Genomic DNA, 16,666 nt, shown 5'->3' with positions numbered 1-16,666 from the left:
AAAATCCAAAGGGATCAGCTCCTTTTCCTTTTTAAATTTTTTTTTCTATTTATGGCTGCCATTCTGTGCAGGCTTAGAGCCCAATCCTATCCACACTTTCCTGGGAGTAATACCCATTTACCAGAAACGGATTTACTTCTGAGTAGACATGCATAGGATTGGGTTGTTAGTTGGGAATAAGCACCACTGAAGTCTGCTGGACTTAACTTTTGATTAAATATGCTTTGTCTATGTTTATAGGTTTTCATGGCCAGCAATAATCTTAACAATTTAACATATCTTTGTTCGGGTGACAAGTCCAAGAACTTTTTAACAACATGGATTTTAATTCTTTGACACAACCATGGTCTTCTCACCTGAATAAAGATATGTTAAATTGTTGAAATATGCCTTGGACCAGCGATTTTCAACCTTTTTCATCTCACAGCACACTGACAAGGTGTTAAAATTGACAAGGCGCACCATGCTACTGGTTGGGGGCTAAAATCCCCCAATTGCCCTACTAATAAATGACCTTCCCCCAAACTCCCACAGCACATCTGTGAACCATCTGTGGTACATCAGTGTGCCACAGCACAGTGGTTGAAAATCACTGCCTTGGACTGTGTGGCACATCTTGAAAGAGTGTAGAGTAGTCCATGAAATTCATCACTAGAACTATTTCTACTGGACTGTTAGTGTGGTTTTGAGGTTGCTACACCAAAATGCATTTTCCCATTTAAATATTAAGAAAATGGGAATCGGTAGCATTGCTCTGAATAGAGGGAGAATTTCACTGATGAGGCTGCTGCTGAGGGCAGTTGCAAAGAGACTGAGAGTTAGGTTGGGAATCTTTGCAAGCGTATAGCAGAGCTGCATAAGGAAAACTAGGAGGTTGCTCAGAGAGTGTAAGGCCATTTCCAGTGTGCCTTTGAATCCTGTTTCTATGAGACTTTGAGACTAAGAAGGAAAGAAGCATGTCTTCTTTTCTTCTAATCACTGAACCATGAATGATGGTGTGAATACACATCTCTATTGTTGTATTGCTTGACAAAGCTGGGACAAACGCCTCCTTCATTTCCTTTGCAGGTTTCACTGTATGCCACAGGGCCCTAACTCCTTGTTTTTGCTTTGACTTGACTCTGAATAAAGAATACCCATTGCCTTAGCTCAGGGGTGCTCAAAGCTCTGTGGGATGACAAGCTGCACCTGCTGCAATTCTCTCTTCTATACACTTGTTAAAGGTCCAGCATCCCTAAAGTTCAAAGTTTGAGCACCCCTGCCTTAGCTGAACTGCTTCCCCCCTCCCTAATTATATTTGAAGAAGTTCAAACTATTCTTGCTCTTGATTTAGGGAAGTTTCCTGCAGCATACTTTGAAAAACACTGTAATATAGGCTTCCTCAACACCTGATCATTTTTTTTAAAAACCAGACCTTGTGGCATTTTTCTTCTGTATGTTTTTAGAAATGTAGAAGTCATTCAGCTACAACTGTGACTGAATTAGTTGGACTGGAATCTTGCGCCCTGCATGAGTGATGAGGGGTGCAGAATAATTTCTCTTTCAAAGCCAGTACATGCTCCCCTCCTTCACTGGGGCAGTTACACCCTTGGTAACACCATTATTACACCCATTAACATTGTAGAACACATTTGGAATATTTTGTACAGCTCTTGTTTCCGCTGCTCAGGAAGAATATTGTAGAACTGGAAAAGCTGTAAAAGAGGGCAACCAAAATGGTCTAACTGGGTCACCCTCCTTATGAAGGTGGGCTACAACATTTGAGGCTTTTAAGTTTGGAAATAAGGCTATTAAGGGGAACAGGCAGAACTGAGACTGATAAAATTATGCATGTTGTGGAGAGAGTGAATAGACAGAAGTATTCGTTACTTATTGGAAGGTCACTGTGGGAGGGTGCTGGACTAGATGGTCCTTTGGCCTGATCCAGCAGAATTTGTCATACATAAGAAACATAAGTACGTCCAGTCTTCAGCTAGCTAATGTGCTTTCTCATTTCTCCTTGTGTTGAGGGTATAATTCTTCTTGCTGTAATGCGTCCAAGTTATTTGGCAAACATGGTTCAGTATTACAAGTCCTCTGGAGAGTTCAGTTTGCTAAGCCATCTCTGTGTTTGATTCCATTATACTTCAGGTTTTCAGTACTGAGCTTCCAAAAGGGTAGCTGTGTTAGTGAGTTGCTGCAAAAACAATGAAGCTGTGTTAAACACTAATCAATTTATTTCCACATAAGCTTTTATGAACTACAGGCCACTGTAACAGATACAAGAAGCACAGGGCTTATACTTCATGTTGCTCTGAAATACTTCTGTAATACTGAGGTCCAAATGAGATACAACTGTGATGGATCTGTATGGTTAAGCCCACATCTGCTGCAGTCATGTGCATTGATAGGGTCCAATAAAGGGGTCCAGGGAACAGGAGGTCAAGGGATACAGGGAACTTCTCCCTGCCCATTGTTTGTCTCTCCACAGTGGCTCCCATGACACTTTCCCCTCAAATAGGTTTCAATACCAGAAGTAAGAATAATTGGGAGAAAAGTGTTGGAATTAAGAGACTGCAAGGAGATAAGCTGTGAATAGGGGGGTCTCCCTGCTTTGCTGTTAAAACTGGACCTTACGTATATCTTCTACCTGGTTGAAGGATATCTGGATTTAAATGCATATGTCTCCTTTTGTTGCATCTGGTTTGGGCTTGATTTTAGTCAAACCCACTCTCAAATCACTGTGCATTGGATTGTAGACATAAAGCTTGTAAACTTGGTGTGGAAGTGCTCATAGATACAATGTGGGCTGTGGGGCTTATTTCTGGGTAACTGTGCATAGGATTGCATCCTTGGGTGTTAAAATCTCTTTTGATCTTGTTCTTGCTTGAATTACTGCTGTAATTGCCTGAAGCAACAGTACAGAGATTTTGGGTCTGTCTTAAGAATATGTATGTATAAGACATGCAGTGACCAGGGCAGCACAAATAAGGTAACTATACTAGTTTAGACCTAAGGATAGCAGTGAACCTTCATTTCATTTGCAGTTCTGATACTGGAAATGAGCCAGACTGGGAAAGAAATTGCTTGCAGCAACAAAATACAATGAGATAAGGTAAGGCAGGAGGGATAATTTTTTCTTCCTTCCTTCACAGGCTCCTTTTCATGTGAAAAAGATCTGCCTCCCTTACCCTCTATACCAGGGGTGCCCAAACCCAGGCCCTGGGGCCACTTGTGGCCCTCAAGACCTCTCTATGCGGCCCTCAGGGAGCCCCTAGTCTCCAATGAGCCTCTGGCCCTCTGAAGATTTGTTGGAGCCCACACTGGCCTGACGCAACTGTTCTCAGAGTGAGGGCAACTGTTTGACCTCTCGAGTGAGCTGTGGGATGAGGGCTCCCTCCACTGCTTGTTGTTTCATGTCTGTGATGCAGTAGCAGCAGCAAAGGAAAGGCCAGCCTTGCTTTGTGCAAGGCCTTTTATAGACCTTGAGTTATTGCAAGACCTTCATTCATTCATATAAGTTTATATTTAATATATTAATTTATGTAAATTTATTCAAATTTGAAATGTAAATGAATTCGGCCCCCGACGCAGTGTCAGACAGACGATGTGGCCCTCCTGCCAAAAACTTTGGACACTCCTGCTCTATACAGTACTTCCTTGTTTGTAAATGGGGAAGAGTCACAATAGACACATCATGTCTAACTTGGTCCTTGCTTACAAGGAGCAGGAGTGTTGCAAATTGTATTCCATGTGTGAAGGTTTCCAAACCAAAAGGTTTCCATGTGTAAAACCTTGAGGCATTAAGGGTGCAACCCTATGCATATTTATTTGAGAATAAGCCTCACATAAACACAACTGAAGTACAGTGTTAAAAGTATTCCTCAAGAACAAAGGTCTGGGGTGAAGGACTGAATAGATTCCAAAAACAGTCCCCAGATACATACCAGTTCCATTCTGGAGATTTGTCTGGAAGTTGGAACGTGCACATGAATTGAATGGTTGGCTCAGCGCTTTCATGCCTCCACAAAAGCACCATAAAAGCACCATAAAAGCATGAAAGTACCAACCTATATTCCCACACACCAATGTGGAACCCTTTCAGCACGATGTCGCCATGTAGCCATGGTGCCATCTTTGGGCACTTGGAGATGACCTCACATTGCCAGAGTCCTGGGTTGCCAAGCTCTGTGCTATACAGAGCTCGGCTGCACGACTGTGCATCTTAGGGGGAACACTGGCGCCAATGTGGCTGTCCAAAACTTAGACTTCCGTAACTCAGATGTCTATAACTTAGGGGCCCAGTATAAGTGGGCTTTAAAACTGAAACAATTAACATATAACTGAGATTTGGAGAACTTTATTTTCTATTTCTCAGATGTTGTTGAGGTCTGCCATTATTATACCAAGTTTTAAGTAGGATTGAAAGAAAGGAGCCCTGAGTTGTGTTCCATGGAATGTTAATTAGCATTGGCCTGATTTCAAATATCTCGCAACAGACCAGAACCTGCTTGCAGGCTTATGTCTGAGATCTTTTAAGGTCCACTATTGCAAAGAGTGTTGTACAATCAGTGAGAATATCAGTCATGTCTATTTTAAGAGTTCTTATAAGGGTAACATATAAGAGAGACCTCAACTTGGTATTTTTGTGGGCTGTATTTTTCCGTTTCATTTATCAGAGTGGGATAAATACTTCTCCTTGGCACAGAGTTGGCCTACACAGCCTTTTAAGATACCTTCAACCCTAACATTCTGGGTTTCTTGTCCACCCTCATCTACTGATGCAAGTGAGGCAACTAAAGACCAAACTGCATATCATATCAAGTACATTGTTAAAGTTGATATGTTTAACTTTTATGTACTAAATAGGAGCTGTGGGCTGCCCAATTCAGATTGGGTCTGCAGCATGGGGGGAGGGACTTTAACTTTTTGCCCCCACTATAGTCCTCATCTGGATCAGGGCCATCTCGGGTGTGGTTTGCTCTGAAAGTTTAATGAAGGAAGCATTTATTAGGAATGCTTGCGACTAGAAATCTCTCTCCTGTTCCATAATTCAGGTTTACAACTAAACATGAGTTGATGAAACAGGTTGGCTGAAACTTGGAAAGCATCTATGCAGTGAAGCATGTAGAAGGTAAATCTGTAAAAATTATAGTTTTCCTGATTACTTGTATAAAAATTGCTACTGCTCCAAAGAGTTGCTACTATGCTTTTATAGCAAATAAACAGCTGAAAGTCATGAGGAAAACCATGTTCATGCATGGCTGCTTCAAACTGTATAAAATGCCTACCCAGAAACCATATAGAAGATGAAGATGCAGCTATGCTAGGACTTGGCTAGACTGGATTTCCCTATGACAGCATTTCTCAAAGTGCTCTCTGAAGAGCTCTGGGGTTCCCTGAGACCCCTTCAGGGGCTCCATGAGCACTCCATAAGTGGCTACCATCTCCCCCCTGCCTGGTTTGCTCATCTGTTCCTCTTGCCTCCCCTGTTTGTGGCTTTTCTTCCTCATTCCTTTCCTGTTCCAGATCTTCACCAGTATTCAGCATTGGGTTTGGCATTGCATCACTACTCGTACATGCAAGTAGTGGCACTCTGAGCCTCCCTGAAACTCTGTACAGGCACTGATGGGGCTCCCCGAGACTCCTTTTTAGGAGTGTAAAGTACTGTGGAGACCAAAATGTTTGAAAACTGCTGCCCTATGGGATGAGAATATAGCTAAGCTCACCTCCAAAGTACTTTCCCTGGTAACCACAGTCAATGTTAAGTGGTTGATCTAAGCATACTGAAGGCAATGGGGAGAAATTGTTTCAGGGTTACAAAATGATTCTTGGGTCTCTGCACGTGTTAAGCTTAACATTATGTATACAAGAAATCAATTTTTGCAGTTTTGTTTCTATTGCTTGCATGATGTACGTGTCACAGTTATCTTAATACTTCAGAAATGTGGTCAGTGTTGATGTTCATAGATGAATGCCAGAAATTTCAGGTTAATTCTGTAAATGTTGAATGATATATTTTTTTTTTTCACATTTCAGGCATAGATCAATGAATATTAGCATTGTCAAATCAGGGGGTAGAATGATGACTCTTACCGATGGCTAATGTTTTCAGACATTTGGGATTGTCAGTGTTCACATATGGGAGTTTGACATTCACCAAATATGAGACTATCACTGTAGTAAGTACATTGAAACCTCATGCTAGTGAAATGCATTGATTCTATAAAAATGTGTGCTAAATTGCCTTTCAGTAGGAGAATCCTGGAACACAACTTTCTATTCAAATAAATATAGTACTTCTCTATACCCAGAAGTGCTTGCTTGTCATGTAGCTGGAAGGAGGAGATCACACAAGACCTCCATGCTACTGTCTTGCCTCTGGATCATCTCAGGTTATTTCTTTCAACTTGAAATGAAGAAATTTTGTACTCTTACCAATTTTTTATAGGAAAAATGGGCCAGTTCAAAAGACATGGATGAGTTACAAGTTATTTGTGTTTGATGTAAATTTTTTATTCTTGTGTGCATTTTGTATCTAGTTACTTGTTCATTAGTAAATCTTGTCAGATATGCAGTCGTTCAACTATGTAGGGATTATTTCTTCTGTCTTTTATGATGGATTCTTGCTTTCCCTATTCAACCCCTCCCCCCACACATACACACACATTCAGAGCACATTCTGACGTTACTGGAACAGTCTAACAATCTAAATCTAACAGATTTAGATTTAAGATCATGTGCTTATAAATGTTCCCTGGTCTGCTTCCATTTTACTCATACAATCTACATGTCAAGTACACATGATTCATTTACTAGGCTCATCACTACAAAAGCATCCTTTGTTGTTATAGAAAAATAAAAACTCAATCTAGCAATCTCTGAAATAGAACAAATGTGTTCTTTCTGTTTGGGGCAAGGGACAGTTGTAGTAGCTTGTTCAAAGAAATGCCCACAGAGAATAAAATTATTAGGGCTGCAATGCTGTGCACACTTGCTCCCGTGTAAGTCTAATTGACTTCAGTGCAGCTTACTTCTGAGTAGATGTGCACAAGATTGCACTATGGCAGAGGTTCTCAAACTGAGGCATCACAATGCCCCAGCCGGAGTCCCTTTGCCTCCAGCCCCTTTAAGGGGCGGGGAAGGGGTAAGTTAGCAAAATGATCCTCAGGATTGCGCTGCTGTTGGGGGGGGGGTAGGGGCTGTTCTTTACTCATACAATGAAGCAGCAGTGTCCTGGAGGTGCGGGAAGCTCTGCAAATGCCTCCACAGGGCTCTCCAAGGCAAAACTGGAAGTGGGTCGCAAAATCGAAAGTGGGTTGTAATCGTTCTATTTTCATTTTCAACGCCTTAGGGAGCCCTGCAGAGCACCCCTGGGACACTGCTGCTTCATTGTGTGAGTAAAGAACAGCCCCTGGCCCCCCTCCTGAGTGGCACAATTCTGGGGATCACATTGCTAACTTCCCCCCTCCCTGCAAGAACTTACCTTGGGAGTTTTACTCCCAAGAAGTTTGAGAACCCCTGCACTATGGGACTGCATTGTGCAATTAACAACAAAACTTTAGCGCAACAAAACTCTTCTTTAGAGGAGTAAGCCTTTGTAAATTGACAAAGGAAAAAGGAATAATTTGGACAACAAGCTCTCAGTGGTGAATGAAAGAATATTGGATAGTCTTTTTGATGTGGGCATCAGAGACAGGCATATACATAATGATATATAGTTTCATTTCTTGGCAGAAATTGGAATGGTCAAAATTCCATTGGTGGTACTTTCTGTTGCAAACTTTATTTGTTTATATTATTTATTCTGCACAGTTATAGAGTATCTTTCCTTCAAGGAACTCAGTCTGGAAAAATGACTGAAAAAATGGGAATACATTTTTAGAGGGAAATGATTTGCTTTTGTTTTTCTGAAAGCAGGTTTCTTCATTGCACTAAAAAGGAAAAGTTTTAAATTGTGCCCTGTTCCATAAAATCAGAATATTGTACTTTATATTGTATGATATTTCTTTCCTATTACACTTGATTTGGGACAGCTGTTTTGAGGTTGGGTGCTGAACTTGATAACCTCTTCTTTTCCAGCATGTAATCTAAGTGCTGTGTAATACCGGTTCAGAAATCAAAGAGTAAGTCCCAAACTACTTCTTATGCACAAATGCATGTAACAGTAGCCTGCCAAGCCATTTTGATGAGAAAAAGCTGCTTCTGGAGAGAGCAATCTGGGGTTAAGGAGTGTAGTTAACTTTCCCACTGGGGGCTGGGGAGGAGTGTTTAACCTCTTTGTACCAGATTTTTCTTTTCCCTCACAAGAGACTTTCTCTCTATGAAGTTTTAAATAGTTTGATATTTGCACTTTCTGGGATCGGGGAAACAGTGTGGGACTGCAGTTTGGAGCAAGTAGGTAAGGGTCAAAGAAAAGGTTGCATATGCTACCATTGCCCTGATCTCAGTTGTCCTTTCTAGAGAAAATTTTATTGCTCTAAACAGGCTATTGGTCTACCATTTCACAAATTTGGGCATAATGTGTGGTTTGGGCCTTAGAAATAACACATTGCCTATAGACCATCTTCATTGTTTTTACTCAGAACTAATCCAATTTTCTTCTGTGTGGTTACATCCAGAGTAAGTGGCAGCTAATCCAGAAAGGTATCACATGCCTTTGACCGAGCATAACACTGTGTTCTAAGGTTATGCAACACAAAGCACCAAATCAAATAGCAGTTCAGTGGATAATGCAAATGAAAGTTTCTGTTGAGCATAATGGAAAAACAGTCTATCTTGCTGCCTCTGCCAGTTCAGCTTTCCATTGAAAACTGCTAACACCAAGGTAGATGTTGTTTACTCTGAATGGAGAGCAATCTGCATCTGTTGAAGTGCAAACTAGTGTATATAGTTTTCAAGTTAAGCTGGCAATAGCTTAGCACCTACAGGGTACTCTGAAGAGAGATGTTCTGATTATATCAGAGAGTGTTTTGTTAGGTGCTTTTGGTTAAGAAACCAGGATGTCAGTTTTGTGTTTTGTTACATTTTTCATATGAGTGGCGTTAAAGATGCCTGTGAGGACTGAGGCAGGTGACCGCACTCATTTACCTGGGAAGTCTGCAAACAGCACAAGTCTTACTCTCTGTGCATTTATACATAAGGCCAGACTGTGGCTTGGTGTTAATGCGTATGAGCAAACCTTAGGCTCACATGCAGCCTTCGCTTTTTGCCTGTTACTCTTCTGTGCCTTGATTTCTCTTCTTTTTAAAAATTTTTAATTTATGATTTTATATTTTATAATCTTACAAGAAGCAAAAAAATAAAAAACAACTCTGCAGCTTACACAGAGTAATTTATAACTGAAACTAAGTCCATAGAGAAAGCAGAGCCTTGTACTTGGGAATGTTAAATCCTGCTTCCCCCCCCCCCCAATCTGGAGACATACTTTCCAGAACAACTTCTGAATTATCAGAAGACTATGGTATGCCATCTCATTACATTGCTGCAAAATATAGTCTGCACAAATCACTGTCTTGTATCTGTCTGATATAAAAAATTCCTCTTCCCCTAGACAGGGCTGGCCCATCCATGAAACCAATTGAAGCGGTTGCCTCAGGTACACTCACAGAGAGCTGCCTATCCCTGTCTCCTACTTGTTTCTACTGCTCCTCCTTCTCCTTTTTCTCCCTGGATTGCAAAGGAAGAGGAGGACAGAGTGGAAGAGACAATGTGGAGGGGAGGAGAGTGCTGACTGAAAACAGTGGAGAGTGGGAAGAGCAAATACTGACACATCAATGGGTATGGGGGGCAGCATTTGGATTTGTAGACAGGGAGAAGGAATTTTCCAATTAAATGTTCCAAAGTAATATACTTTCACTTTTCTTTTTGAACCTCGCTGGTAAAGTTAGCTGATTTATGTCTAGTCTTGATCAGCCCACTGTTTCTGAACATGGAAAAATTATATATATGCTGAAAATACTGTTCCTACAGTTGGAATGAACAGTGGGAAAATATGAATGGAAACACAAAACATAACACACAAATATAGTAACAATTGTACAATGAAGTTCCATCCAAACTTTCTTTAGAGAGCATCTTAGCTTGACATGAGGGATGTTTTGAATCTCTGGAAAGAAATACTGTACACAGTGAAAATGCAAGAGCAGGTAACAACACAACAATTTTCAAGAAAGTTCCACCACGTGTTCTTAACACTTAAGAAATCTTAAGTTTTTGATTTTTAGTATCTGACTCTGGGCTAGTTCTGAAGACACCCCTCCCCATAGGAGAATATCTATGGTCAGTAGGAATGTAAATCTGTATGGATTATTCTAGAGAGATACACAACCAGGAAATTGCATCCCTTTATGTGTTGGTTTGTGCATCTTACCTGCAAAATTCATGTTAATTGTACATTCTGATGGAACATTTTCTTACATTTTAAATTTTAGGTTAAATCTGTTTGATTACAGCTGCTTCGTTAGTTAATTTTAGTGAATTAAATTCTGAGATGTAGCCTGTTTCCATGCAGTGTGATGGGTCATTGCCTGGAACTATTTAATCCCACACAAATCATCCCAGACTGTGAATGTGGGCACTAAAGGGAAAGCTAAACGACTCCTTGCTCAATAATATATTGGAGCTGTTTACATTATAGCCTGGCAGCACAATCCTAGGCATGTCTACTCAGAAGTAAGTCCCAATGAATGTTCCAATGAAACTAACTCCGAGAAAAGTGTGTATAGGATTGTAAGGGGCAGTATGTGGGTCTTACTATTGGAATTCCTTCTGATATAACATGCTGGAGTTTAGCTAGCTTTAAACTTGCATATACAATTTTAAATTGCGAGTAGATTCTGTTATTCATGAATGAAGCAGAATGATTCAGGTCATGAGAGGCCAGCTGTATGCATTCCAGATGTCACTGGCTTCAGAGGGACCATTTATGTGCATGAAATTAATGTGCATGTTTAAACTGTTACACAACCAAGCTGCAGTTAAAGGCACTCCAACATAACTAAAATACTAGAGGATGTTGTGAATGGAAAATATAAACTATGTAGCCCTGATAAAGAGATTGCAATAACTTCTCATGGTAATTTCAAGTATCTTCCTTCTCAAGTGTCTAACAAGCTATATGGATCTTGTACTATGTAATATGCAACTCTGTAACAGCAGAGGAGAGGAGGAGAGCATATGCGATGGGATGCAATGCTTTCCCCTATGAGAAAGTGGCAACCCTGGTTGAAGCCATTTCTCCCTGAGCACTCCACAGTATCTCAACTGTGTGTGAGGAGGAATATGTTAGAACCAAAAGATTTTGTTGGTGTATCCTCCATCTTGTTCTGAGGAAGCTCTTTCTCACATGAGAACCTTCATATTACACCTTGTAATGTAAAAATAATAAACTCATCTTTCTCAAAAAGCTAGTCCAGAAATAGAGATTCAATATTTGAATATGATTTGCTCATTCTATCTAGTCTAATCCAGTGTTTCCCAAACTGTGGGTCAGGACAAACCAGTAGGTTGCAACCTGATTTTTAGTGGGTCACGGAACTGACATGCTGATAAGGAAAATGTATTGAGTCTTATGGAAACCAATATGTGTGCTATTACTCTTGAATGTAGCTCAGTGCGCTTTGAAGGACAGGTCAAGAGGAACGCATTGCCAGCAGAATGGTTTCATTCTGATGAAGGCAGACCCCAACAAATTCTTGGGAAGGAAGTCTTCCCCCACCAAGCTGACAAGGAAAATGTATTGAGCCCTCTGGAAAGTGAAACTGAGCCACATCACACAAGCATGTTTATTCACAAGTAGGCAAATGTGCCTTAGCTCTTATAGAAGGCAAGGTGAAGGGGCACCACAATTGTCCCAATTCATTGAACATGAATCTCAATATATACATCAAAAGGCATTCTCCCCACCATAGTAAAAAGGATAAAAACAGACTTGAGCAGCTGGTAAAGTGAAACTTTTTTAAAAGTCTCATGAAACTAGGTGGGTCCCTATTGAGCAGCAATTTTCAACCTTTATCATATCACGGCACACTGACAAGGAGCTAAAATTGTCAAAAGTACACCATCAGTTTTTGGACAATTTACAAGGCACACCATATGGCTGAAGGGGGTTCACATCCCCCAGTGGCCCAACTAATAAATGACTGTTGCTCTTGAACCCACAAAGGCAGTGTGAGGTTCGTAGCTCTTGGCTCACAGCATCATGACCCTCCCCCAAATTCCCATGGCACACCTGCGGCTGTTTGCGGCACACCGGTGTGCCGAAAATGGTTGGTTGGCAACCTTCAGTCTCGAAAGGCTATGGTATAAGCCTACAGCACCCGGTATTCCAAGGTGGTCTCCCATCCAAGTACTAACCAGGCCTGACCCTGCTTAGCTTCCAAGATCAGATGAGATCAGACACATGCAGGGTAACAGTTGCTGCACAGTTGAAAATAGAGTGTTCTTTTAAAAAGTGGGCCCTGGTACTAAAAGGTTTGAGAACCATTGGTCTTAATCTATTTGGTGGATGCTGAAAATGTTCGTTCTTGTCAGATATTGACGAGGAATTTTTTTTATTTTATTTGGAATGCAGCTTCTTATGTGATGATTTCATTATGTTTGCTTGCATTGAATTCTGGTTTATTTCAAATGAAAAGCCACAAAATCATTGTAAATGATTTAGGCCCAAATCCTAACCAACTTTCCAGCACTGGCATAGCTGTGCCAATGGGACATGTGCTGCATCCTGCAGTTGGGTGGCAGTCATGGGGGCCTCCTCAAAGCAAGGGAATGTTTTTTTCCCTTGGAACTGCATTGACCTTATGTCAGTGCTGGAAAGTGGGTTAGGATTGCACTCTTAGCAAGTCTTTATTATTAAAAATAATAAACTTCACATTTATATAGTGCTTTCTGAGCCTGCGAAGCACTTGTATTATCTTGATGTAGTCCTTTCAAAAACCTATCTAACGTATCAGTGCCCTGGGCAGTTAAGTCCAGGTTCTCAGCTTAGCCTCTTAGCCGCTATGCAACACTAGTTCTATCTCATAAGGATTTTAGAGACAACAAATGGTTGATTAATTTTTTCTCTCTCCCTTTTCTATGCTATTTTGAAATTCAATCTTGGCTGAGAGGGCTCAAGTTGTGATTAAGGGAGAACACAGTGTGTCTCCTTTTTGTAGGGTATAGTAGCAGTAGTTTGGTTCTCTGCAGGAAGATTACACTTTGATTTAAAGTTATGAGTCACAGCATCTGAGGCCTGGAGACAAAAACACTCTCTGTAAACAGCAGCCAAAGGGCACACACTTCTGCTTTTGCAATTAGCAAAGGCTCCTCATTACTCCTTCAGAAAGGAAGAGGAAAAAGAAAAAAGTTGCAAGACCTTCCAATGTCTCTTCTACGATTTTTGAAAACTCCTTCATGGTTAAGTTTCCTAAAAATTACTAAACACAACCATGTGTTTAGCCATGTCCTTTGTCATCTGGCTAAAACAAACACTGTCTCTCCATATTGAAGCTTCCAATCACATAGGTTGGTCAGTGTACTGCCATTTGTCTCTCTTGTTTTAAGAGTCCAAAAAAAAAGAAAAAGCCCCACATAGATCAGTGATGATTTACATTGCCCATATATAAACTAAAATAAATTTAAGCTCGAATGAGTCCACTGCTTTGGGATGAAAACTAAGACATACACCCCCCCCCCCCCTCAAAACAAAAAGCCTGGTCATGTTGAATTCTTTTTTTTTTTTCTTTACAACAATTTCCTCCAGGAAAGTACACCAGATTTGTGCAGTGTCAATAAACCGGTTGCTGCTTTGCTACACTGTCCTTTGGAGTTACCTTCTGCCCAAGGGCACATTTCTACTGTGTCCGACTCATCACCTTTTCTCCTCCTTTTTGTGCTGGTGTTTTTTTTTCTTTTTCTTTTTCTGAATATGCTCCTGTCCTGTGGTATTTAGACATGCTTTTAGGTATGCTTCCAGATGTGCAAACAAACTGAACTTTTAGATCGTTGTGCAATGAGGATTGGGACTGCTATAAAGCGAAAGGGTTCACAAATGAGAATTGTTTTCCTTATTTACTCTTTCATGTACTGGGTGATCCAGCTCTATGTTCTTATGTCAAAAGTTCATAGGACTGCTTCCAGAATTTGTTCTGCAGTTATTCCTTTCCAGCTGACCTTTAGCCAGTAAACTATCATGCAGAGTCATTAGCAACCTTGTACATGTGCCTGTCTCTCAGATCTGTTGCAGATTTGCTCCAATACAGTATTTACAGTGAAGAATTTCATGTTAGGTAGTAGTTTGGATCATAGCTCTGTGGGATGAGCAAAAAGTTAAGAGAACAAAATGCAACTTCTCTCAGTCTCAAGGCCAGGCATGCTGGTTTTATTTTCCTGAAACAGCAAATATTTTGGTGAGAATGACTCACTCAAATTATTTACCATGAAGTTTAATAGTCATGAAGTTTAATATACAAACCTGATACCTGGTGCTTTTTATAATGACACTTAGTCCTTTTTTGTTCTTTTCCCAACTTTAATCTTTTTGAATTTCAGAAATAATTTGTTTTTAGCTAAGGATTCAGTGCCAGATGAAATTAGAATATGCCCTGAAGGGAGACTATTCAGTTTCCAAATAAATGTGGTGTTATGATTGGTAGGTCAGTAAGATTAAGGAAGTTGCAGGTTGTCACATTATTATAAATAATCTATTTCAAAATTATTTGCCAATTAGAGCAATCTTCCTTTTGCTAACTTTATATTTAGTTTCCTTTCCTTTATCAAAGTTTTCTGTCTTTCTTCCATTTTTCTGTTACCTTAAATACATACTGTTACTTGGAAGTAAGAGCTGATCTACATATTTAGGAAAATGGTGTAGTCTAGCCTTGGAGAACTGTATTATTTCAGGATGCAGCTGTCTAGAGCCTAGGGGAGAAGGGTAAAGGGGGTAATTTGTACCCAGGTCCAGGGTCAAAAAGGGGACCCAGGAGTGAAAGGAGGGGGCCAAGAAATTTCCTGGGATCTTTTATTTTCCTATCTACTCAGACTTGTTGCCCTCAGTGGATGTTGGAGACACTACCACGAGCTTGTGGCTGCAGCTACTGGCAAGCCGTATGTGCTGCATCAAGGAATGCATACATGACACTCCTCAACACAGTTGAGGAGGAACAAATCCAGGAGGAAACTGGAGTTCTACAGTAACTCTTTGGCTTGTGGATCTGTTTACCATGAAGGAGTGTATAGGAAGGAGCTCAGGGACACAGCTGCAAGAGTACAGCTGCTGCCAAAGTAAGTTGTGGTACACACAGGACACATTCCATTCTAGTGTGAGCCTAAATATGATGATGCTCATTTTCTGCAGTAATTTTCTATATTGAAAAGATTTTAGAGAGACATAGGAGTGTGTTTGGTTTTCCATTTTATTGTATCTAGCTGCTGGTGCCATATGGGTAGGTAGATCTGGCTCCAAAGACTTTTCCAGCTGTCTCCACCCTCCTCCCACCCTGTTTTGCCCCTCCCTGCTCCCATTCAGCTCGCTCATCACCACCCTACCCCACCCTGTTTCACCCTTCCTGCTTTGCAAAGGGCCCCCCCTGAAAGAAACTTTATAACCCCTGATAAAATTCCTCTCAGAGGCCCTGCAGGTGTCATATCTGTATGCTTTTAACTTACTGCATGGAGGAAGTAGTACAGCTGGGAGAAGCACAAGTCGGAATCTTCTCCTTGGCCAGCTAGCTTTCCACATGCCAATTATTTGGTGATATTTTTCAAAACTTGGAGAAACAGTCTTTCACCTCCATTCTGAATAACACAAGCCATGGAAGACTGTGCCATGTGATATTTTTCAGTGTGCAGGTTGACCTGAAATCCTGTTGAAGTGAGGGCTACAGTGTGAATACACAGTCACCCTTGCCAATAAAAACTGAATTACTGCGTGGAGTTCATGATGGGCTGGATCAGGGTTAACAAGATGAAGTTAAATTAAAAAAAGACAGAGGTTCTATTCGTTAAGAGATTTGTTAAGAGTCCTAAGAGACTCAGGATTTAGATTGTCAGCTCATTTGACATGAGGTTACACTTTCTCTTAGGAGTCTGGGGATGTTCCTGGACCTGACATGGAACTTTGGTATCTGAGTGTGAGCTGTGGCTCTGTGTGCCTTTCATCAGCTTAGACACTGTCTTGTCAGACTTGGCTGTGGTTATCCACACTCTGGTGACATCAGGACTGGGCTCTCTCCATATGAACTTTGTTGCCAAGTCTTCCGTTTTTCTGCTCTGTGTGTTGCGGTGGCTCTTGATAGTTATGTCAGCTGTTGTTAGGTTGTGTTATTTTTGCTGGTCTGGTTTGCTGTTTGTTCTGTTTTGGTTGCTTTATTATTATTTATCTGTATTAACACAATCGGTGAACATGGCACTGTACACACACAGAGAGAGAGAGAGAGAGAGAGAGAGAGAGCAGGTCCCTACCTTGAGGGACTTGCAATCTAAAATAGATACAACAGAATAAATGGAGAGAATTTGCCACGGCAAGTGTGGAAAAAATTGATTGTTTCATGTATACAAAGGCTACAATTCTATACACACTTCTGTGGGAGTAGTTTTCATTTAACACAGTGGGCCTTGCTTCCAAGTAGACTTTTATAGGATTGCACTGTTGGTTGCAGTAGGGTAGAAGAGCTAGGAACAGTGCCAGTGGCTTCAGGGAAAA

At 40.8% G+C, this 16,666-nt stretch overlaps 1 protein-coding gene and 1 pseudogene across 1 annotated transcript in view; one reads left to right on the top strand and one right to left on the bottom strand.

Moving 5' to 3' along the window:
* Positions 1-16,666, top strand: part of MAML3 (mastermind like transcriptional coactivator 3) — a 354,762-nt gene that overhangs the window by 4,540 nt on the left and 333,556 nt on the right. The gene's annotated exons all lie outside the window — the stretch shown is intronic.
* On the bottom strand, positions 12,288-12,407 carry LOC136656225 (5S ribosomal RNA; annotated as a pseudogene).

The sequence above is a fragment of the Tiliqua scincoides genome, chromosome 6, assembly GCF_035046505.1.
Source record: "Tiliqua scincoides isolate rTilSci1 chromosome 6, rTilSci1.hap2, whole genome shotgun sequence".
Taxonomy (NCBI): domain Eukaryota; kingdom Metazoa; phylum Chordata; class Lepidosauria; order Squamata; family Scincidae; genus Tiliqua; species Tiliqua scincoides.
The sequence above is the reverse complement of the archived record's forward strand: the minus strand, read 5'-3'. Positions and strand labels throughout refer to the sequence as shown.